The sequence below is a fragment of the Corvus kubaryi genome, unplaced genomic scaffold (assembly GCF_017639235.1).
Source record: "Corvus kubaryi isolate FWS band 111438036 unplaced genomic scaffold, C.kubaryi_AGA036_p1.0 37367, whole genome shotgun sequence".
In the NCBI taxonomy this organism is placed as follows: domain Eukaryota; kingdom Metazoa; phylum Chordata; class Aves; order Passeriformes; family Corvidae; genus Corvus; species Corvus kubaryi.
This window is the reverse complement of record NW_024581119.1, coordinates 1,332,825-1,356,354: the sequence shown is the minus strand read 5'-3', so window position 1 is coordinate 1,356,354 and position 23,530 is coordinate 1,332,825.

Here is a 23,530-nt window from a genome sequence, read left to right as displayed (position 1 = left end):
GAGTGTTTAAAGAGTGTTTAAAGAGTGTTTAAAGAGGCTGAACCCCTGCAAGAACTTTTGAAGGGAAGAGGAGCTGCTGTTGATAAAAGGAGAGGATCAGCCAAGTGCTCCAGTGATCTCCCACACCGGGATGGAGCAGCAGTTCCTCTCAGCCTGGCTAATCAGCTCTCTCATTCTGTGGTGCTGCCTGGCGATGGAAGCTGTGTCTGGGTGTTCTTTATTGCTCTGCTGTTCCCCACTAATCAGTGGGAATGATCAGTGGAAATCTTGCAGGTGGGACTGGGCACCCGGAGCAGCCCAGGGCACTGCAGGCTCTCCGTGGAGATGAGAGAGCAAAAACCACTGCAGTCCGCAGGAGAACGGCTCAGGGAGGGTTTGCTGCTGCTCATTCTCATCACCAGTTACCGTCGGTTTGCTGCTGGTGTTAATTAGGGCACAGTTTGCTCCTGGCCGTGACAGCCCCCAGGGAAAACCAGCTCGGGTTTTGCCCTTTTTTTGCCCTTTTCCTGTGCTCCAGCTGAGCTGCCCGTGGTTGGTTTGCCTCGCGCAAGTGGCTGTGCCTGGCTGGAGCCCGGAGATTTCCCGCTGGATCCGGGCACATCCCAGTGCGGTCACAGAGCCCGGTGCAATGCTCAGAGCCTCGGCTAATCTGTGCCAGCCGGAGAGATTGGCACCACTGATCCCTCCAGGCCGTGGTTTAAGTGGAGATGGGGCTGGGAGCACTGAACGATAGCTGCGGGTTGGGTTTAATGCAGCTCAGTCCCCGTGAGGATGGAAACTCGCAGATAAACTTCTCATGTTGGCAAGAACAACGCTAATCCCAGGAGATTCCCTTAGTTACAAACAAGAATTTAAGGCAAGCTGTTCCCTTGCCACCTGTTGGTTGGATTATAACAATTTGTTTTTCTTGCTCTGGTGGGATTGTTTTGTGGAGATTTTTTGGGGTTTGTTGTTGTAGTTTTGTTTTTGTTTTTAATCTGGAAAATGATCTGTTAGAGGAAAAACAATGCAAACGTTGTCTCAGTTCCAGTTTGAAATTTGGGGTGGTTCTACCTGTCCTGGGTGCCAGAAGCAACTGAATTCCCTCAATAAAAGAGGAATTTAGGATACCAAAGGCTCACCTGCCAAGGAAAGGCTCAGCTGTAAATATTATTTTGGGGCAATGGGGAGTCAGGAAACCCAGTCCTTGCTCAACCAGTGATGAAAACCAGAGTTTTTTTGGGAAATTCTGCGCTCTGGGAATTAGACACACATTAATTTCAGCTTCCCAGATGGTATAATGGGATTTTCTGGGAAGGGGGATGGAGGGGCTGCTTTGACCCAGGAGGGCACAGCCTCCCTTCTGTGGCAAAGAGCCTGATCTGTGCCAGCCACCACCAAGCCACCGGGCTCCTGCAGTCCTGGGGGCCAGCAGGGAGCTGGCCCGGCTGGCACAGCCAAGTGACAGCTCCCAGATGGTGACAAAACGAGCCCCAAGCCTCTGGTGGGGGAAGAAGTTGAGTGGCAGCTGCAGGCAGGGGAAGTGTCAGGAGTTATTTGAAATAAAAGCACAGATAGAGCTGATGTTGCTGCTTCCCCGTGCAAAGAAAATCAGCCTGGATATTCCAAATCGCCCTGGAAAGGGAATTGTTGTGGAATCCACGCAGACCTTGCAGTCACAGCTCATTCTGCTGCCTGGAATTGCTTTTTGGATCAATCCAGGATGCCTTTGCTGTATCCCCGGTGTGTTTGCACAGCCGCTGTGCTGAGGTGCTGCTCCCTGAGGCGCTCTGTGGCCACAGCAGGGAGCAGTGATGGGGAATAACCCTGCTCATGTGAGTGTCTGAGCAATCCTGGCACAGACTGGGCTGCTGACTGCAGGCAGCGGGGTCTGGGGCTGTGGTTTGGGTTTGCAGCAGGGTGGAGAGAGCTCTCGGTGTCAGTGTTCCCCGGGGCTGGGGTGTCCCCGGCTCTGGTGGTCCTTGGGGTGTTATCTGTGAGTTCAGGGTGAGGCTGAACACCTGAATCCTTCACTGCTAAAGCCACCAGCCCTCATCAAACACGAACATCTTCCTCTGCTCTGCTCTCCACAGGGTCCCTCAGCCCGGCTGCTCCTGGTTTGCCTCACTCCTTTCTGATGTTTTCCCTCTTTTGTCATTTTTGGGCAGCTGAACCTGAGGTGTCCTTGCTGGTGTCTGTCTCTGCTGCACAGAGCAGGTGCCAAGCGCCCCAAGAGCTCAAGTCTTTATATAAAACCTTCCTTTGCAGATCCAGGGAGGTATCCGAAGCTCACAGCCCCCTTCAGGGACTTCCACCCAGCCTCAGTTCTGTGTTTGATAAGAAAAGAAAGGGAAAAGTTTCTCTTCTGTGGCTGAAGGTGAATCTGCAAGGGGACTTTTCTGGTTTGAATGACTTTATGGCTTTTTCTTGTTGTTTTCTCCCCCATGCCTGACTGCTCAGGACCTCCAGAACTTCATCCCCCTCACATCAACAGCACATGAAAGGAGCAGCGGATTCTCCATGTCAGCCTTTCAGGAAGAAGTTTTATCCCCTTTTTTTCCCAGGGAACAGATGGAAAAGAGTCAATACAGCAAACAGCCAGCACAGGGAAAGTGGAGCATGATTCTGGCTGAGGGGAGAGGGCTGGAGGTCAGCAGAGGTGAACTCCTGGACAGGAAGGGAAATCATCTCTGAACGCTGGGCTCACCATGATTCCTGAGCTAGATCTGCTTGGACAGCCCCTCACGGACACAGCAACAACAGAATGGGATAAAAACCTCTCCCACAGCAGCTCCCGCAGTGAGACACCGAGTGACACGTCCTGGGGGTGGCAGGGGTCAGGCTGGCAGGGACAGGCTCCAGGAGAGGGATGAATCCAGGCAGGGATGCACACACGTGTCCCTGCAGGTGACTGCAGGAGTGCAGATGTGCCCAGCACGGCTCTGGGGGAGGTTTGGGGACAGGGAGAGTGCAGGAATGGGGGGGGAGTGGCAGGGGTGGGGTGTGAGGGTCAGAGCAGGGAACAGCGTGGGCATAAATCCTGGGGACAAAAGCAGTTTCTCCCCTGGCACAGCCTCGGCTGAGCTCCTGAGTGGCAGCCACGCTTGCCAGTCCCCTCCTGGAGCAGCAGGAGAACGGATGGATGCTTGCCTTGCCAGGAATGCTAATGCTGGAGAGCTCTGAAGCCTCAAAAGCACAAGGAAAAGATGCTGGGAGTTCGAAGGGAAGTGCTCCGGAGGTGTTGGACAATTTTTGTGCCCCTGGGCCCGGCAGGAAGAGCTGGCTGTGGAATGTGGAGGTGCAAATGTGATTCTCATGTGGGATCTGGCCCTGCTGTGCACGGGATCTCCAGTCTGTGGCCACCCCCTGGAATTCCCGTCCCCGGGGCTGTTCCAGCCCGTCCCACCCGCCCAGGTGGGTCACACCCCTGGTTCCTGGGGCAGCTCCCCAGTCCTGTCACATCCTCCACGGCCGAGCCGGCCCCAAAATCAATCGGTGGCTGCTCCCTGCTGCGTGTTTGTGCTGCGGCTGGAGATCAATCCAACGCACTTGGCTGAATCCACGAGGGGAAGGAATTTAGAAGAGGGAAAAACGCCTCGGTGATGCTCGGCTTAGCTCGTTGCTACGCGACACCGTGCGGTAACCATGGCAACGCCCAGCAGCGCCGGGTACGGGCCTTTTCTGGGACAGAAAACGGGGATTGGGATCCTGGGGGCTTCTCCACACTGCCGTGAGGATGGGCTCGGCAGCCCAAATTTGTCCCAGTATCCCGTGGGTTTGCTTTTGCAGCTACAACTGGGGGTTTTTTTTCTGCAGTTATTCCTTCAAAAAAAGTGGAATTTTCCTGATTGTCAGCCTTTGGATTAAGAAACCTTGGCCAGAACAGCAACAAAACTGCAGGGGAGCTGAGCAGGCAGTGGTTACACGGAGCTGTGCTGTCCTGAAAGCAAAACAGCAGATTTGCTCTGGGTTTGTCCTGGTGAAGGGAAGGGAATCGTGTCCTTGTTCCTGCAGGGTCAAAGCCATTGGAACTGCCACAAATAAACACTCCCTGCTCTGAACGGCACCAGGTTCTTATTGCTTCTCCCGGGGAAATGGCCCCAAAAGCAAGGGAAAGTGGGAAATCAGGGATGGGAATGAGGTCAAAACGAGGTGTTCTGGAACTGGCACCACTGGGGAGCCATGGATGGCTGTGCCAGCAGGTCTGCCTCTCCCTGGCCTCCAGGGAAGGTGGCTGGGGTGGCAGTGGGGGGGTGGCTAAGTCAGCTCTTCACAGGATCGCTCCTTTCCACCTCTGAACAGAGGAGTCTCCTTTGCATCCCTTTGAAACGCAGCTCCGGGCACAGAGTGTTCCCGAGGACGCCACAATTTTCCTTCCTCCCTGCACCAGCCAGGGGAGAGCTCCTGCTCCAGAGGGCTGCTGCTCCCCTCGGAGGGATGCACAGCACAGCAAAGCCGGAGGGACCAGCTGGAGACGCTGCTGCAGAGGAGATAATGAAAGAGATTGCGAAGAAAAAGCAGCTTTGGAGAAGAACGAGCACGCACAGGAGTAGGAGGCTTGGAGTAAAATATGATAAATGTTTGGGATTAAGCACTAAACCCAGAAGGGGAGAGTAATCTGGATCGTTCCTGAGGAGTGGGAGTGACTGGCTGTCCATCTGGAGTGTTGGAGGGGGTGGGTGAAGGGAGCCTGTTGCTGTCAGCAGTGCAGATGTGCCGGGAGAGGGCTGGAATGAGGATGGGGATCCCAAAACCTGCCAAAAGCTGAGAGCAGGGGGGATAGGGCTGCTTCAACCACTCAGATTTGCCTGGGCTGGGCTCAGAGCAGCTCGTAGATTTTACTCTGCTTTGCTTTCGAAGCCGTCGTGGGAGGGGAGCTCCGGAGCTGAGAGCAGGAATCGCCCTCCGGAGGGAGTCGGAGCCTGCAGCCGCTCTCCAGATGCGGAGCTGAGCAGGGAGGAGCAGCCCTGGCTGTGGGAGCACGGAGCTGTGCTGCTGGGGGAGCCCCGATCCGGGCAGGGGAGGCGGTCCCTGAGCCGGGACATTGCCGGAACAGGGCTGTCCGTGGTCACTCCCGGCCAGCAGTGACCGCTCCAGTCCCAGCAGAGGCTCGGGCACATCCCAATCCCAGGAACTGCAGGTGTAGGGTTGCTAAGCAACACCACGATCCTGCAGCAGCATCCCGTGCCCTCAGCTGCCTCCCCCTGCCCAGGCACGGCTCCCTCCCCTCTCTGGGGCTGCTCTGAGCCCTCTTGGCTTCTCTCCTTGGAAAACTCTGGGGCTGGGATGGTTTGTGGGGCTTGGGAACTGGGAGATCAGCAGGAGCTGCTGGGGGTGTGGGTGTGGGTGCTGGAGCTGAGCCTGGGAAGGGCACGGCCTGATTTTTCTGGGAAAAACTGGAATAAACCCAGGCAGCACCTGGAAAGCTTTGTGCCCTTTGTCTGTGACAATGAACTGCACTCAGAGTTCATGAAGTGCCTTCTAATCCATGAAATCTGTCAGTGGGACACTGGGAGCTCACCAGGAGGGGTTGGAGGGCAGCCCTGGCTGAGCAGGGGACAGTCAGATGTGTCCCCAAACTCCCAGCCCCGCAACGTCCCCCTCCCGTGGCATCCCTCCCTTCCTCACCGGGGAGGGCTCAGTCCTGCAGGGGCTGGGGGTTGTTATCCCTGCCCACAGTGTCCCGAAATTGTACAGGATGGGTCTCAGCAAGAAATCCAACCTGGTTTAAGTGACAAGAAGGGAGCTCAGGACACGAGGCAGCCCAGGACAGATGGGAAGGTGTGTAGGAGGACTGAGAGTCAGAGAACTGCTGCTCCTCTCCTTTTTTGATGGCAGATATTTAGTCATTCACTTTTATTCCAGCTGTAGGTTTTTTCATTAACTTTGAAGGAAAATTGGTTTTGAGGTGTTCACTCCTCCACAGAATTCCAGCCCAGCAGCCTCACTCTCTAAATTCAGCTCCCCTAGGCTGGTATTTCCGTGGCAGTAAATACCTCGTCCTGCTCTTCAAATCCATGAAATCCCCACAGAATGTCAGGAGAGCAGCCGTGGCACAGAGACGCAGTGGGAATTCTGCCAGAGGTGTTTGTGCTGCTGGCATGGAGATTATCAGTTCCTGATACCTCAGGGATGGGACTGGCCACGTTCAGTGGGGTTCAGGCAAAGAGGGCTCAGGGGCTGTGGCCTTCCTGCTCTGCTGGCTGGGGCTTCCCAGAATTGTTTAGGGATGAGGAACGGGGCATATCCCACGAGGAGAGGGGAGTTTATGTTTGTGGGGTGTGATTCTCTCCAAAGAACATTCCCAAAGGGAAGCAGCTACAGGAAATACTCCAGGCAGTCACAAAACCATTTCCACAACAACAACAAAAGCAATTCCAGCAGAGGAGAGCTGGCCCTGGTCCTTAAATTATGGAATTATCTCTGTGAGTGGGGAGCTGAGCACTGATTCCAGCTTTAATACTGTTTTTCTCCTCTGTTTTGTTTGGAATTCCAAGTTGGAGAGACATTTGTGAGCTCTCCTTCATTGCCAGGTTACCCAGGGTCCTCCCCTGTGTGCTTGTGCCTCACCACAACTCCCCGTTAATGTGGGGTTTGTGCTGAATAAATAGTGCCTGGCTATTTGATTTCATTTTTTTAAAAAAACACATTTGTGATGACAATAAATTAAATTGCTTTCTGATGTTTGACAAATATAATTTTCAGGCTGGGTTTTTTTGTTCTTTTTTTCTACTGACAAAGATTGCAAATAATAAAAAAAAAAAAAATCACCAAAACCCAACCAGTCATCAACTCCAGAAAGCAAGAAAGTGCATTTTATCAACAGAGTGAAATTAGATACCTGTCAAAATACATTTGTCCTCAAAATAACTATTCATACACTTCATTTTCCTGCATAAATAGATACTCATCTGCTCTCTTCTGCCTGTCATTTGTTGCTCACGAGCCAGCACTGGTTGTGGGAGGGAAATATTTAAAGATGCTTCCAAAGCAATGGGCAGGCTGGGTTTGTAATTTCTGCCTCTGGCTTCCTTCACTTCATTATGAATGGGGAGGGAAACATCTATTTAAAGTCAATCAAATCAAACTGTCTTCCAAAACATTAATTCCTGGCTGCACCCCCTGTTTGGGCTCTCTCACATGAGCAGCTCTTGGGTTTTGATTTCCCAGGCAGGGCAGAGCTCCTTGGGGTGCTCAGGGAGATCCAGGGGGGTTTAGGGCTCTGGAATGGGAGCATTTAAAGTCCTTTCTAAGGGATGGATGCTGCCAGCTCTGTTCCACTGGATTTCTTTGGAGGGCTTTGGTGAAAGGCCAAATTACTCGGTGCCAGGGCTGCAGGGAAGGTCACCCATCCTCCCTCTGGGAGTATCCTGCTTCCTTAAAACACTGGAGCCGTTTCCAGGTGAAAATTCCCACTGGAAACCAGCTGGAAGGTGCCTGTGCCAGTGCAGGTGGGCAGGGAGACCTCTCAGGAGATGGTGGGGAAATATCAAAGTAAAAAGCTGCTGGTGGTGTTTCTACCTAGATCAAAACCCTAAAGATCCTGGATACCACATGAAAAACAACTTTGCAGCACAACCTTGAGGCCAGTGGGATTTAGAATTCGATGTTGTTTGGATCCAGCTTTCATAAGGTAAAAAATGGTTAAAAATCCCTTCCCTTCTGCTGAAATCTGGGAGCTTCGCTCTCTCCCTTACTTTGTATGGCAGAGGCAGCTCTGGCAGGCGGTTCCTGGAGGGAAGGGAGCAGATCACTGGGACGTTCGTCTGAAGTGTGTGGACTTGGTTTTAATTTGTCAGTCCCAGCCCACCGTGAGGAGCTGCTAATAAAATCCCCTCTCTTGTTAAGTCTTCCAGCACGAGCAGAGCACATCTGAAAGCGCTGCGGATAAAAGAACTTTCTTTGACCAAAGGAGAAAGCTCGGATTTGAAAGCCTGCAGAGCCAACAACACTCATTAGCATCTGCCTTTCTTCTGGGAGGGCTCTCCGGTGGAACGTGAGTGCATTTAACACCGGGTGTATCAAAGGAAGTCGCTCGCAGCTCAGCAAAACATCGCTGGTGACAAAGTCGCGGTGTCACAAAACACCTGTGGTGGCAAAGGGCCCCGCTCTGCCCAACAGCACCACGAGCTTTGCTCCCAAATCTCGCAGCAGCTTCCTCTTAGCTGAGCTGGGAATTCAGGCACAGGTTGCTCGTTCTCTGACCTTGTTCCAGTTTTACTTCTCTGCTGCAAAAAGGGGGAAAGGGGCGGGTGAGGAGCTGGGGAGAGGAGCGATGCCCTCAGTCTGGTGCATCCCTGATCCTCGCCTTGCTTTGGAAGTTCACCCAGCCCCAAATCCCACTGGTTCAGCCCCCCCCTGAGAGCCCAGCCTTGCCCTGCAGAAGTGGAGGAGCAGGGCAGCAAAAGCCTCGTTAAATCTGCAATTTGGAGCTGAAATATCCTTTATCAGAAATTTATAACCCATTTAAAATGAATCCATTCAGGGCCCAGCGAGGGTCCTGGCTGAGGGAGGAGATAATTCCCCAGGTTTATTTATACAGTTTGATAGCTTTTATGCCAGGTTAGTAAAAAAAGAGTCTGTGCCAATAAAACACTTTCTGTGCTTGTAAAACTCAGGAGGGTTTTATCTGTGCTGCTGAATGGTGCTGCCTTTGAGCTTTCTGGGGATCTGGGGGAGGCAGGACAGAACAGTTGTTCAGCCTCTCTTCCCAGCATCCCAAACCATCCCTTGGCATCTAAGCCATCCTTGAACTGGTAATTTGGTTGTAAAGAGAGCTCGGACACACAGATGGAAGAAAAATGCATCAAGACCTAATCAAAAATCCCTTCACCTTTCCATCACAGGGATATCATCAGGGAATAAAGGAGATGCTGAGCCCTGGGTGAGATTTCCCCTAATCTGAGGCTTGCTCTCAGTTCCTCAGCTCCAGGGATTGTTGGTTTGGACTGAAATTCCCTGGTGTTTTCCTCACACTCATCCTCTCTACTGCCCAGCTGGATGAGGCTCTGGTTTTGATACCAGCTAAAAGGTGCCCAGCAGCACCAGTGGTTTCTTTGTCCTTGTTAAGAAGAAGAAAACCAAGTGGAAGAGGAAGAACCCAAAACTCCAAGCCTCAAAGGACAGTTTTAGTCTTGGTTTTCTGTGCTAAGCTGTCCCCAGGCTGAGTTTAGTGCTGGTGTAATGATGGTGGGGTAATAACAGCAGCTCTGACTGCTCTGATTCGATTGGAATGCAATTCCTGCTGCAAAAATATCATTACTGTGGAATTTGCTGTGACTGGGGAAACACTGGATAATCCTCTGCAGAGTGGAGCATCGGGAAGAGGCAGCAGAGGTGATGCTGCTGCTTCATTTTGTGACCCTCATCTGCCAGGCACTGCTGTGGCACCCAGGAATGGCGCTGGAAACTCACATTCTTGGAAAAATACTCCCCTGGAATGGGGGAATTTCACCTGGGAGGGAACCTCCTGCCCAGCAGCTGCTCCTGCATTTTCTGCCCTTGGAAAAGACCTGAAAGCCCGAGCATTCTCTGAAAGAGTTCTCCGAAGATAAAGGCTGTAGGTGTGCTAGCAGCAGCAGCCGCCGAGAGAATGGGTGACAGGCAATCTGTAATTTGACATGCTGTTATGTAAGGGCTTTTATTCACTCCTCGCCAGATACAGCACCGAAAACAGACGGATTAATGGCAGCGTTTATCAGGCACGCAGAGGAAAAAATAAGGTGATCAAATCAGAGCGAGTTTTCCCCTTCCTCAGAGATACGGGAGCAATTACAGGACAACGCAATCTGAGAGGGGCTTTGTGTGCACACAATGGAGAGGAGAAAGGAAACTCCAGGGGGAAAAAGAGGAGCCGGAGGGAGAGACAGCGACAGAGGAAGAGGCAAGAGCGGCGGTGTTATCTGCGACAGGGACACAATGTAAACTGGCAGCATCAGAGCGACAGCAGAGAGGGAATTGGGGCTGCAGCACCTGCTGATAAAGGAGAGCAGCGGCGCTGGGATGGAGGAATTCATGCAGGGAAATGGGGATAAGCGACTTGCAAAGGATGGGGACAATGACAGGGAGCAGGGACAGGGCTGCCATTGGGATGGGAAGGCTCTGGACACTGGAAATCCCAATTTTCTGTGACTTCTGGGATCTTGGTGGTGTGAACCTTGCAGGTGTTGCTTCCCCTGAAGAGGCCAAAGCTGAAAGTGGCTCGTGGAAACAAAAGGGGTAAATTGCCACTGGCTTCCTGTTTTATTTACAGTTTTCTACCCTTCCTATATTGCTTTTACCCCCTGATTAAAATCCTCTGGCACCTTTGATGGAATCAATTTATCAAGGCCTGAGATGTTCATGGCACTGAGCACCTGGCACTGCTTGGGAGGACAGAATCCAGAGCTATCTGCTGCCTTTTCAAATGTGCAAGAATTTCTGAATCCTCCCTTTTTCTCATTCCAGGCACTTATTTTCCTGCTAAATCCTGAATTTACTGTAATCTAGATGATTAAAGAAAAATTCATAGGCGGTACAATGGGAGTGAAAGTTAAACTACAATGAGCTCCAACACTGCTGGTTTTTGTTCTGCAAACCATTCCTTGCCATCCATGCACCCTGGAAAGAATCCAGGGAAGTGCAATTGGTGTAATGAGCTACAATCTTTAACCGTGGAAAGCAGTCAGCCACAAAGCAAAACCTAAAAAATGAGAGTTATTTTCACCACCTCCAACATGGAATTGTGAAATAAAAGCATGAGGATGGTGAAAATATTCAAGCAAGCCCCAAAACAGAAGCAGGGCAAGGCTGTTGATAGTGGGGACTTGTGTTTTACCACAAAATAAATCTGGACTGGGGTTGGCATTAACCAGGCTGGGCATGGATCTCCAGGAGGATGTGCCTTGTCCTTCCAGAGGGGGAATGTGGTGCTTTGGAACTGTCCCAAGGAAAAATTCTCCTTGGATACTGAGGGATGGCTGATGTGAACAGAGAGGGGAAATGAGGGTGAGGAGATCTGCAGTCCCTGTGCAGTGACAACTTCGCAGGCACTGATAATAAGAGGGAAATTCAGTGTACAGACAGAGCAGCTCTCCCCCAAAGGTATTTAGGGAGGCAGTGACATTTCTCCGTGGTGCCAGCAGAGCCATTAAAAGTTGTTTATCGTGCAGGCTCATCCCTGTCCTGGGGATTTGGGGGCAGCCATTCAGTTTCCACGACAATTTAATTTCAAGGTGCTGAGCTCCCCTCGCGGTGTTGTGTTGATTTGCCTGGGTTGGTTGATTGTCTTGTAATGGGTCCGAGAGAAATAACCGGGAAAAGCTCTCCCTGAAGAGCCTCTGTGTGTTCTGAGCTCAGAGAGAGCTCCTGAGTTACTGAGGAGTGGAAAAGGGAGCCCTCAGGAAAGGTGTAAAACACCAGTTCTGCTCCAGGAGAACTGGGATGAGTCCAAACACGAATGACCCTAAGAATGGTGATTCCTGCACAATGCAGGGAAGAGATCTGTGCTTTTAGGATCTTAACTGTCCAGAGAGTCCAGAATGGTTTGGGTTGGGACCTTAAAGCCCATCCAGTGCCACCCCCTGCCATGGGGCACCTTCCACTGTCCCAGAGTGCTCCAAGCCCTGTCCAGCCTGGCCTTGGACACTTCCAGGGATGTGAAATCACAGAAGAATAAATGTTATCTGTTGCTATATTAACATACTACAATTCTGCATCTTTTTCCTGCCCTGTTCTCATTTTCCCCTGCAGGTGAGTGGAGGCCACAGGTAAATTCTGACACTTCTGGGAGCACAGAGAATTCCTTAACACAGCTTTGGGAGCTGAATTCCCCCAGTAACTGCACGCTTGTACTGCCTGGGAGTGAAAGCAGGGTGAGCCATCCTGCAGTGCCAGCACGCTGCTTGCTATAAAACTCCTTTTTCCCAACTATTAAAGTAATCACTATAATCAATCTCCCTGATGCCAAAGCAGGAGGATCCTTGTAAAACCAACTCTGAGCAAGTAGGTGCAGAACAACTGCTGCCAAGGGGATAAATATTGTTGGGAATGGCAATGGATGGGGATGAGTAATGGCAATTACCCGCACATTAAAGGGTGTTTATACTGACATGTGCCATGGCATGAAGTGTGCAAGGAACAGCTTTAGATGGATATTGAGGAGGAATCCTTCCCTGGGAGGGTGAGGAGGGGCTGGGATGGAATTCCCAGAGCAGCTGTGGCTGCTCCTGGATCCCCTGGAAGTGTCCAAGGAAAGGTTGGAGCAACCTGGGATAGTGGAAGGTGTCCCTGCCCATGGAAGGGGGTGGCACTGGATGGGCTTTAAGGTCCTTCCAACCCAAACCATTCCAGGATTCTGTGTCTTGCTTCTCTGGAGCAGTGGATCTGCAGCAGAGCAGATGAAAGCCCTGTGCTCTGAGGAAGGAGGGTGGCCTTGGGACACGTGGATCACTCTGATGTCCCAAAAACCATCTGGATTCTGGTGGGATGGCACTTGGGGGACAGTCAATCAGATGGATTCCATGGCAAATTTAAAAAGAAGGAGGAATAAATGACCTCCATCCCTCGCTCAGCTCCAGCAAGAGGCAAACACATCAAATCTGCCAGTTGGGGCCAAACATTGGGGCAAAAGCAGAAGGAAAAGGGGCAGCTGGGATGAGAGGGAACATCCCCAGGGGCTCCACCAGGGCTGGGCTGGTGGCAGGAGGAGCAGCGGGGACAGTCCCTGCCCAGGGACAGGCTGAGCTCAGCTGCCTGGCTCGTTCACATCCCAAATTAGCAGGGAAATGAGGGAATGCCATGCTGACAATTTCTGGGCAATTAAATTCCAGTGGAGCCCTTTGCTGAGGTGCTCTGGGAGGTGCAGCTCAGCTCAGCTCTGCTGTCCCTGCCCTGCTCCTGGGACTGTGACAAAAACCCGCTTGGCCCTGGGGATTAATGACCCTGTGTCATCTGAAAGCCAAACTGGGAGGAGAGAGAAAAAACCACTGATTTCCCCCTTCCTTTCCTTTCTTTTATTAGCTTCTAAATAATTAACAGGCGAATCCTGCTCCATGGCTGCTGCTTTGCAACCCAAGTGGGCCCTGGAGCAGATGAAATCCATGAGTTGCCATTCCCAGTTCCCTAGCAACAAGCCAAAGCAGGGAAAGGCGCTGGGCCTCGGCACAACAAGATGTTAAAGCAATTAATATTCATCACCGATGGCTCTCTATGCTGGAAAGAGCAGCCCTGGTGCAGGGATAGGCTTGGGGATGGAGGAAGTCCTGTTAGTCTGAAAACAAGGGGCACAAAGGGAACATCTGAAAGTGGGAAATGGGAAAATAAGGCTTTGTCGGGCACAACATTGGGTGAGAGGTGTGTGGAAAACGTGGGTTTGAGGGTTAAATCGTGGTTCCATGTGATCCTGCCGAGCTGAAGGACTTAGTGCAGTTTAAACCAAGCTCAAAAATCAGATTTCTTCAGCTGGCTGCAGATCCCACACGTGGCTGGGGGCCTGGGCTGGGGATTGAGTTGTTCCACACTCTGGCAGCAAATAAATGAAGGTTTGGAGACTTTTTTTAGCAGCCAGGGGTAGATGGAGAACTTTGGCTGTGGAAAACACAGCGGGGCTGGGCTGGGGGAAGGAGAGTAAGGCAGCACAGAACCAACCCTTGGTCAAAACAATAAAATTCAGAGAGATAAAGTCACCTGGGTGGTGGAGAGGGACAAACTCACGGCGACAGCAGCCAGAGTGAGCGGGGAGAAGGTGAGTAAGTGTCCAAGTGTGGCAGGAATGCCAGGGAAGGAAGGGCTCTGTGTGTTGCACAGTGTCCCCAAAATTCTGCGTGTGCTCATCCAACATTTTTTTGGACAACGTGAATTATCCCAGAATTATCTTGGCCGCTGCAGGGAAAGCTCCCTCCTCCCCTTGCTCTGGATAACCCGACTGACAGGTGCATTTATTTCCCTGCTGGAGCTTGGAGGGATTTTTTTTTTCACGAGAATGAGAAAATTGGGGCATAACAATGTTAAAACCCAACCAAACAACCCCTCGAGGATGTGCTTGGAGCACTTTGGTTTCCTAAATTTTTTGTGGATGAGAAGCAACTTCAAATTTCCTCCTGATGCAATAAATTCTCTGCCAGCAGACCAGGTTAAAATACTCCTAATTGACCCCTGACTCATTAATTGTTTAAGGAGGAAGATAGCAACAGATTCAGAATATTTAATTAAGCACTCAAAATTCGGCAGCCAGTTAATTACCACGTAACATTTGCCTCTCTAACAAACACTTCTTGAGACAGGGTAAGCAAGGCAACAATAATTGTAACAATTAATTAGACATTAAACTGATAATGGCTACAGCTGCTAACAATTACCGCCTAATTATGTCAAGCACTTTAACCATTGGAAAAGGAACGGAGGCTGGTGGGAGGTGCAGGTGGGAGAGGATAAATAATGGGCTCCACCCTTCCTGCTATTCGATACTATGGGTTTTTTTTTTTTTTTTGGAAGTAAGAAGCTCGGCCGGGTTCTAGGTAAGGCTGGAAATTCTGTTATAACTGAATTAACAAGGACTGGGAAGAGTTCTGTTAAAAAATTCCCCTGTTTAACAATAATTATCAGTGTGTAGTGGTTTGGTCCAAGATACTCATTACTATTTATCTTCTGTGAGATAAGAATTAGGAGAAACGCAAAGCAGGCCCCAAACTTGAAAGAATATAAAGAAGTTTATTAACAGACCTAAAAGAAGAAAAAAAATTATACCACACCTTCAGAACTCTCCTCTTCCCCCCACCTTCCTCCCTTCTCCCACTGACAATGTAAAAAGACAACCCTTAAGATGTTCAGTCTGTTTACCACTGCCATAATAACCTTGTTCAGTCCATTTAGAAAGAGGAATCTCTCTGCTCGCATGTGAGTCCCTTCCCCCGACTTGCAGCTTTTCCCACAACTGCTTTCGAGGGTCCACTCTTGAAGGTTTTGGGGTACAATTTTAAGGTTGAGCCGTTCAGAAACAAAAGTTCTCTTCACCCATCTCTGGGAGCATTTCATCTCTAAGAACAGAGGCCCTTCTCCTTCCCTGGGAGCAAAGGATCCTCTTCATCTTTAGGACTATCTCTGGGAACATCTCTAGGAACTGAGGTTTTCTCCTTTTCCATTTGGAGCAGAAGTCCTCATCTGGTCCATCTCTCCCTGTTCAAACTTCTCATGAAATTGCAGCTGCGTCAGCATCTGCCTATCTCAGCGCAGGTGCTTTTGCTTGTGAGTTGAACACTCCACCCCCCATATCTTCGTGAAATTACAACGGGATACTCTGATATATCATAGCTTCACAACAGAATTTCAGCTTTAAGCATCTCCTCTTTCTCTTCCCTCAGGTTTTCAGCTCTTCACAGCACTAAAAGGGTTAATCTCACCTAGGCCTTGCAGCTGGAATGTGGCTTATCGAAGTGGAGAGTGGGGAGAGCCAAGCCGCTCGGGCTGCCCACAGCAGGGCTGTGGGGGGGTTCCGCGGGTGGAACAGGGCCCATCAGCTCCAGGATGGCCGTGGCCCGGCCCGGCCTGGCCTGAGCAGGGCCTGGGCCGGGCCCACTGGCCCCCGCACGGGGCCCGCAGCCACCTGTCCCAGCAGCGGAAACGAAAGAGAGCCTCTGCCTCAGAGTTTACTATTCTTAAGTGTGGATCACAGAGGTGGTCACAACTTTAAGTGGCTCAGAGAATTGTCCATATTCAAACTGGCCAGCTGATAGGTTCTATCAGTTCCCAGAGGAAGCTGTAAGCACCCCTTAGCAAGGACATCCCTTCTGGGACTATGCTTGCTAACCTATGACACAGTGTTTGGAAGACTTTAAGTCCCCAGGTTTTAGGGCAATATCAGGATTTTTTACTTCATTTTAATGGGAAAAAGTGTTTCCAAGAAGCTTCACTCAATGCAAAAGCTGCCCTTTCTCAATACTTTCTTTCTTCTTAGTTTGGAAAGTAATAATTTCATGTTTTAAATGCCTTAGGCCTCTGGTTGCTTCAATGATGAAAAAAGAAGGAAGATTTGACACTTAAAGACAGCCGAAAATTTCTGTTGCTTCTCAGATGTGATGTGTGGTGTCCCCCTGAGGCTCTGCCCTGTTGCTGGGCATTTATCTGCATTTAGCGGAGAAAAAATAAATCTATTTTGTGTTCTTCTGGCCATGCCGGGGCAGGAATTCTTCCCCTGCAGAGCCCCAGGGCTTCTCCCTCTCAGAAGAGGGAATATTCCAGGCTGGATATGCCAGGGGTGCTCTGAACTCAAGGCTGAACTTGCTTCTCGCAAGAAGAGCAAAGAAAAGAAGAACCCAGGATTTCGTTGCGTTACCGATGCCTGGGGTGAATCCCAGGGCATCCCACAGATAAAACATCCAATAATGGATGAAACCCATAAGTTCCTGGGACACAAATTGTCACAGGAGCTGCAAATGAAAGAATGTGTGAAGAGCTGGCTCTGTCCCAAAGAAGGGCTCTGCTGCTCAATGAGATTTGGGTGTGAAATCCTGGATTTGGGAGCATCCATGCTCTGAGTTTTGAGGCAGGACAGAGAAGGTTGGTGAAGTTTCCTGCAGGTTGTGGATGCCCTGGCTGCCAAAACCTTGGTGTTCCATGATGGGGAAAACCAGGGAGGGCAGGAATTGGGTCTCTCAAGGCTTGGACTGAAGTCTGAGGAGCTGGTGGCTTTTACATCCCTCTAGAAATTCTCTATTTAGGGGTCACTTGCTGCTCTTGATGTTGTGGTACCTTGGAACCCTTCCAGCTGGTCCCCATGTAAAAACTGCAATGTAAAATGTAAAAAATGTGTTATAAACGACCCAGATCCGAAATGGATATGAGTTATTAAAACTCATCGAGAACGCAAAAACATTGGCAAAGCACAAAGCCAGCGTGCTGGGAGCGCAGCGGGTCGCCAGAGGCTCGGTCACAAAATGGCGGCCTGGCCTTCTACACCCCGGCGGCTGAGGCGGCGCAACCCCGGCGTTGCCATGGCCACGCCCCCCTGTCAATCTCCCCCGAGCCCGCGCTTTTCCGGCTCTGAGGCGATCGGGCTCTCGGCGGCCGCGCCCTCGCTGCTCTCATGGCGCTGCTCCCGCAGCCCGGCCGGCGGCCGCTCGCTGCCCACGGGACGGGCACTGCCACACGAAACCCACCCAGCCGCCACCAAACCAAACCTGTACGATCAAAGCCACCCCAGCACATGAAACCTTTAACGTGTATCTTATACCCTTGATATTTCCACTGGGTAATATCATCATGCCCAACATTATAATCTCTAACATAATTTAGAATATAATTCATAATTAATACAACATATGGCGAAAGCCAACCTTCAAAAATCATTCATAACAAGTGTAAAAACTTTGACGAGTTTTTCTCTGTTTCTTGGAATCCTGACCATGTCCTAGGGCAGCCATTCCATGAAAATGGTTCCTGCCTTCCTTCCCACCTTGGTTCTCTTGAGCAGGGCAGGTGCCAGGAGCAAAAAGATGGGTTTTCCCACTTTTTTTTCCTCCTGTGGGTAACAGTAAATTGTTCACTGCAGCATCTCTGGTAGGCAAAACATAAATTTTGACTCATTTGGGCCCTGGGGGTGACCTTGGGGCGTTGTCCCCTGCCTTGCCCCACATTGTGGTTGCCCACTTGCTCTTCCCTCCCCAAATCACAGCTTACCAGCAGCCCCTGGTTGTTTTTGGAGCATAATGAAGCCTGGACTTTGCCAGTGCCAGACAATGAAATGTAATAATTGAAGCTGTAAAACCCATCTGTTCAAGCACACGGAGTTTTTTTCCATGATATGGAATTGCTTGTGCTCTCCATTTAAATTTAAATCCTGTGCCTGTGGAGAGAGCTTTCCCTGCCAAGGCAGCAGAGCCTCTGGAAGGAAGGAGGAAAGAGCTGTGCACAGGCACTTTTCAGGGCTCAGATCCCAGGGGCAGCCTGTGCACCCAGCTGGGTCTGCACCTTGACAAGGCACAGAGCTGGCACTGCTGCCATTCTCGAGGTTAGCACTGAATCCTGCTGGGTTTTGGGGGATTTGGAGGCCAAATTTAGTGGTGCAGGTGGGCATCAATTATTGTTGCTGCCAGGGGAGCGATGTGCGGGTCCTGCCTCTTCCTAGCCCTGTTCTGTCCCATCTTTATCCCAGTTTGAGGAAGTGAAAATCCCAGGGGTGTTAAACCACGGGGAGGTGACTCTTCCTTGGGTGCAGTTTCTCATTTCAATCACTTACTGTGTGCAATACCTGCAGGTTTGTGCCATCCCACCCACATTTACCCACACACATTTGTGTGGCTGAGGGGGTGAATTTGCCCAAGGCCTTCCCCAGGTGCCTGTTCTGTGTCAGAGGATGGAGCCAGTTTGGCTGCAGGGCTTGGCCAGGAAGGATCCAGTGAAGAATTACAGGATCAGTGGGCTGGACCTGCTGGGGAACACGTGTTGTGCAGGGTGTTGGGCTGCAGTTCATGTGACTTCCATGTTTAGCCTGTTTTTTTGGCAATAACCCCATTCCCTGGCTGCACCAGTGTTCCTTGCAGTAATGCTTCATTGCTTTGGCTGTGTTTGCCTATTTTAGGAAAAAAACTACCCCTAACACCTTTTATTCTGGCATCTCCTGTGCAAAGCACCAGCCCTGTCTTAGAGGAACCAGTTTGCTGGTGTTGGACTCTACAGAGGTGCCTGGTGAATTCAGCTTTTTATTTTTAGTCAAGGAAGCCACACGTGGCTCTTGCTGCTGTTCAGGAGACAGATCCATCACCAGGCAGACAGGTGGGAGAGGGAAATGTGGAGATGTTTTCCCCATGTGCTGAGGCAATCAGCAGGAAGATATTCTGGGAGCTGGGATGTGCCTGAAGGACAAAAAAATCTGGAGGAACAGAAATTAAAAGATCCCTGTGTGGCTGTCAGGTCTGGGGGGGAAAAAAACCCAAATGCAATTAAAGCCCATCAGGTTTTGAACAGTGTTTTATGAGCTGGAGAGGCTGCAGTGGCTCTCCCCTCTCCAGGGATGCTGCAATAAGATGTTAAATCTGCACTGAGGCAGCATCAGTGAGGAGGAGATGGAGTCTGCAGGGTGGCTGCTTGTGATTCCCGGAGATCTGAGCACTGGAGCCCCAGGAAATAAGTGAATTAATTCATCTGCCTCAGTGCAGGGAGGTGGCAGCACATGGAGACTCCTCTCTTCAGCAATTACCTGCCTCTGATGGGGTGGGGAGGATAAAACCAAGCCCTGAGCACATCCCTGGGCACTCCCTGGATGCTCCTGGTTTGGGATTATCTCTGGCCAGCACTCAGATCCTGCAGGAGCGCTCAGCTCAGAGCAGGCAGAGCAGCTGCCACTGCCTCTTCGTGTTTGCATCAGAGAGAGATGAGGTGGGGAAGGGACAAAACCAGGAACCATCCTGAAGGAGTTGGGACAGGCCTCAAAATAAGAATGAGACGTGTCCATGGCTTATCTATCAATGGCAGTTAAATACCAGTTGGAATAACAGCTAAAATCAAGTTTAATGCTTACATTTAAAGGGGATGCAGGTTTATTTTAGACCCATTTAAGGCACTGATAACCAGAAATGGGCCTGGAGAATCCAGTCACAGTTGGCAAGGGGATTTGGGGAGGGGGATGAGGCAAGGGGATTTGGGGAGCGGGATGAGGCTGTTCCATGCAGTGGAAATGTTTCCTTGTCCTTTGCTGTCTCACCTGACATTCTCAGTCTGTGTGCATGGAGGAATTCCTGGCTGTGCCTTGGTTTCTCTGTCAGGGATATCAAACCCACCCATTTTGGGGTCTGGGGCCCCTGAAAGCAGGGGCTGCTTTCCTGCCAGGCTTCTCCAAGCTGTGCTTCCTCAGGCTCTGGCCAAGGCAGGAAGTTTTTTTCCCCTCAGCTCCTCCCAGACTGAAGCAACCACAAAAATCAAAATAAAACTTGCAAAAAACCCAAACCCAAACATTTCTAACCTCTTAATTTTGCTGGGGTAGCACAAGGCAGATGTGCCTGGATGCATCCCGCTCCCTGTTTTCCACTCAAAGTGCTTTGCAGTGCTGGTGTTTAAAGGAAACTGATCCCACTCCTACTCGAAGCACAGCAGATTCCCATCCCTAATAAAGCTCCCTGCTGCCAGAGCTGTGCTGCAGAGAGCCCATTACTGCAGGAACCATTTCTCCTCGTGCCCACGCTCTGCATTAAGGTGCAGTTTGTATAATTTTAGGAGTTTCGGGAGCCCCGGTGAATGCTCTGTGTTACCCCCCTGCAAATCAAGGCTCCCATCAGCATCTGTTGGGTCTGCTCAGATGAGGTGGATCCTGTGTGTGTGTAACGCTTCCCTTTTCCTCCTCTGTTCCCTGGGTTCTGCTGGCAAACACAACATCTGTGCCTTGCACCATTGCTCTTTATGTAGAGATGAGCAGACAGGGATTTTCTCTGCCATAAAAATCATCAGCAGAGCCATGAAATGGGTTTGGCTCCCTGGCTCGGGCTGCACACGTCCAAACAGTAAAATCTGTAACTCAGAGGTGAGTGTGCAGTAAAGAAAAGATTATAAAAAATAGCAGCAGGAGTTTGCTTAAAGTGCTTTTCTCTCCTCCTGAAGCTGGCGGCATATTTAAGGATGCTTGTGGCCTTGTGCTTAATCTTTTCTTGATAAATTTGGGTCAGAGATGGATCGCTGGGGGTATTTCAATGCAGAGGAAGAAAATATTTGTAGAACAGGAGCTCAGGGAAGGCAGCACAGGTAGGGGAGTTGAGCAGTGGGACCCTGCACTGGTTATACTGGGATTGCTTTTATGGTGGGAACTGGGGACAATATCCTCTGTAGTTTCAGTTCTGGGGCAGTGTCTGTGCTTACAGGGAGCAATTCCTCCCTTTGAGGACCCCTCACCCCCGCATGCTCAGTTTGGGCCCCTCCTGTGGGTTCCTGGAGCCTCTCCCAGGCTTGGGTTTGTGGATTTGTGGGTCCAGAGCCCATGCTGATGCACCAGGGTTTATTTTTTTAAAGCCAGGGATGTTTGCAATTACCCTAAGTGTGAACACATGCTTTCAGTCCTTGTGGGAAGAAAGCCCTGGCTCCTGATGAGATTTATTCCTCTAAGCCTGAAAGAAATGAAACATGGCAGCACGAGCTTTTCTTTCTGCAGCAATGCAGCGAGGCTGTAAATATTCCTGAAGTGATTTAATCCTTTTATACTTCTCACCATGCAGAAGCACTTCCAAGAGTTTCCCTTTTAAGGCTCCTTTTCCACCCAAATTCCTCTCCTGTGCAATCACTGGGGTGGTTTTGAGCCTTTCCAGTGGCAAGGTCCAGGGTGATTCCCCCTCAGCACCTGGAGGAGAACAGGTTCAGAGGGAAACTCGAGGCCTGAGCCAAGAGAGGAGCTGCACAAAGGATGTTTTTGGTTGATTTCTGATGGATTTTTTTCTCTTGCATACGAGCTGTAGGAATATTCTGGACAGGAGGCAGTGCTGCTGGTTTTTCCACGCTTTCCCTGCACCACAGGCTGGAGTTAAGCTTGTGGAGGACCAAACTGTGCTCCAGGAGCTGTGGTTTTAGGAGTTGCATCTCCTCAGGCTGTGGATAAACCTCCTCTGCTCAGGGCAGGAGGTGCTGGGGCTCTGGCAGGGCCCACCAGAGACCCCCATTCAGTCCTGGGCAAATCACTGAAATCTGTGCCTCCATCTCTGGTTTAAACTGTGCTTTAAACCTTTCCTTTTGCCCCTGTTCCAGGCTGTAAATTCAGGGAGGAAACGTGGCCCACAGAGCAGGGACTTGCTGGGAAGGTGACAGCGAGATGGATGCGAGGCAGCCACGGAGCTTGGCTTGAATCCTTAATCCAAGCCAGGAAGGCTCCCAGCTGTTTGCACATCTGGATTCTCTGTCTGTGGTTAGAGAAGATCCTCGTTCTTGTACTGGACAAAAATTGCTCTGGAAAAAAACCTCTTGCTCAAAGTTTAATTTGTCAGTAAAGGCCCCAAATATCAGCTGTTGTCAATTAAAAGTTTGGGGTGCCTAAAGAGTAACCTTACTACAGGTTGTAACTGGCTCTGAGTGGCAGAGATGCTCCCTGTGAACTGTGAGAAACAACACAAGTCCAAGGCAATAGAGATCTCTCATGATGAGGAATGAAATTAGGAAACTCAAAGGTCATAAGAAATGGCAAATTCTGGGATGTCATTTGCTTGCAGTGACTTGATTAATGCTGGGCAAAGCTCTCTGCTGGTGCAGCGGATGAACTGGGGCTTTAGCAGGGCCTAAATAACAGAAGGGACCCCAGACCTGCTGCTTTCTTCATATTTCTGTCCTGTACTTGAAAAAAAAATAGTTTTCTTTGAACTGATTAGCTATGAGTTCTTTGGGTACTCTAAAAATGATTTAATAGCTCGGGTTTAGGTGACTGTTAAATCTAAATTGCCAAATTAGGGTTTATACCATTCCTTATAAAAGGATTTAATGTCACAGACATGGTCCTTGCAACCTCCTTCTATCTGTGTGCCTTTTCCATTCCTGTGCCAGGTGTTCTCTGTATCCTGGGGGGGGTTTAGCTGAGCTGGGTGAGCCCTCCCAGCCCTGTCTCCTGGGAATGTGGGCTCCTGCTGGGGCAGGACCTCTGGCCACCAGGGCTTTGTCCCCCAGGCACCTCTGATGTGGCTCCCACAGCTCCAACACAGCCCTGTGCCTGCACTCGGGCTCCTCTGTGCTCAGGGGACCTCACAGTTCTGCTCTGGGTCCCTTGGCAGATGTTTGCTAAAAATAAGGCCCTGGCTGGAGCCAGCAGCTCACCCTTCCCATTGGTTTCCTCATCCTGAATTTGCTGTGCTCTGGCAGAAATTCCCATCCCACAAGCGCTGCTTTCCCTGCCACGGGTGCCATGTAAGGAATTATCAGACTTCTGAGGGGGAAAAAAACCCCACTGATGGAAAACTTGATGGTGCTTCAAATTGTAAAGTGAGCTTGGGTGTGTTTTGATTGGAGACAGGAGAATTTCGGGTTTCCTTTGTTTCCTTGAGACATGGACCAGTGTTTCACAGAGCTCAGTAGTCTCAGATGAGTTGGAATAACCTGATCTGCTGCTCTGGGAGATGATATTGGTTATTATATTATTGATGGTTATTACACATTTTTAATGCAGGAGCACCCCTGATGCCCCAAGTTTTCCACTGAGCCAAAAACCAACCCCAGTCTCAGAGAACTTAAAGTCAGTCCTCACAAATCCTGCCAGGTCCCTCTGCTTGCTGCCTCTGGCTCTTCCATGTCCTTACTCCAGGCTAGAGAGATGCTCACAGTGCTTTAATTATGCTCTGTTTTCCCTTTGCTGCCTCTACCTTGAGCTTGTAGGGGCTGCAAAGACAGAAATATTTTGACATTTTGGTGGCCCCGGGATTGTTCCCAGCTGGTTTTTGGGGACTGTTGCAGCTGTTTTCTCAGTCTGACCTGGCTGCCAGGGCTCTGCCTGGCTCTGCTTCGTTAGCACCGATGATCAGCCCCGGGCTCCCTGCCCCTTATGGACTTTAATGTCGATTTTTATTGGGATTATCGACTGTTAATTAGTCCCTCATATAATTACTCTGAGGAAAACCTTTCT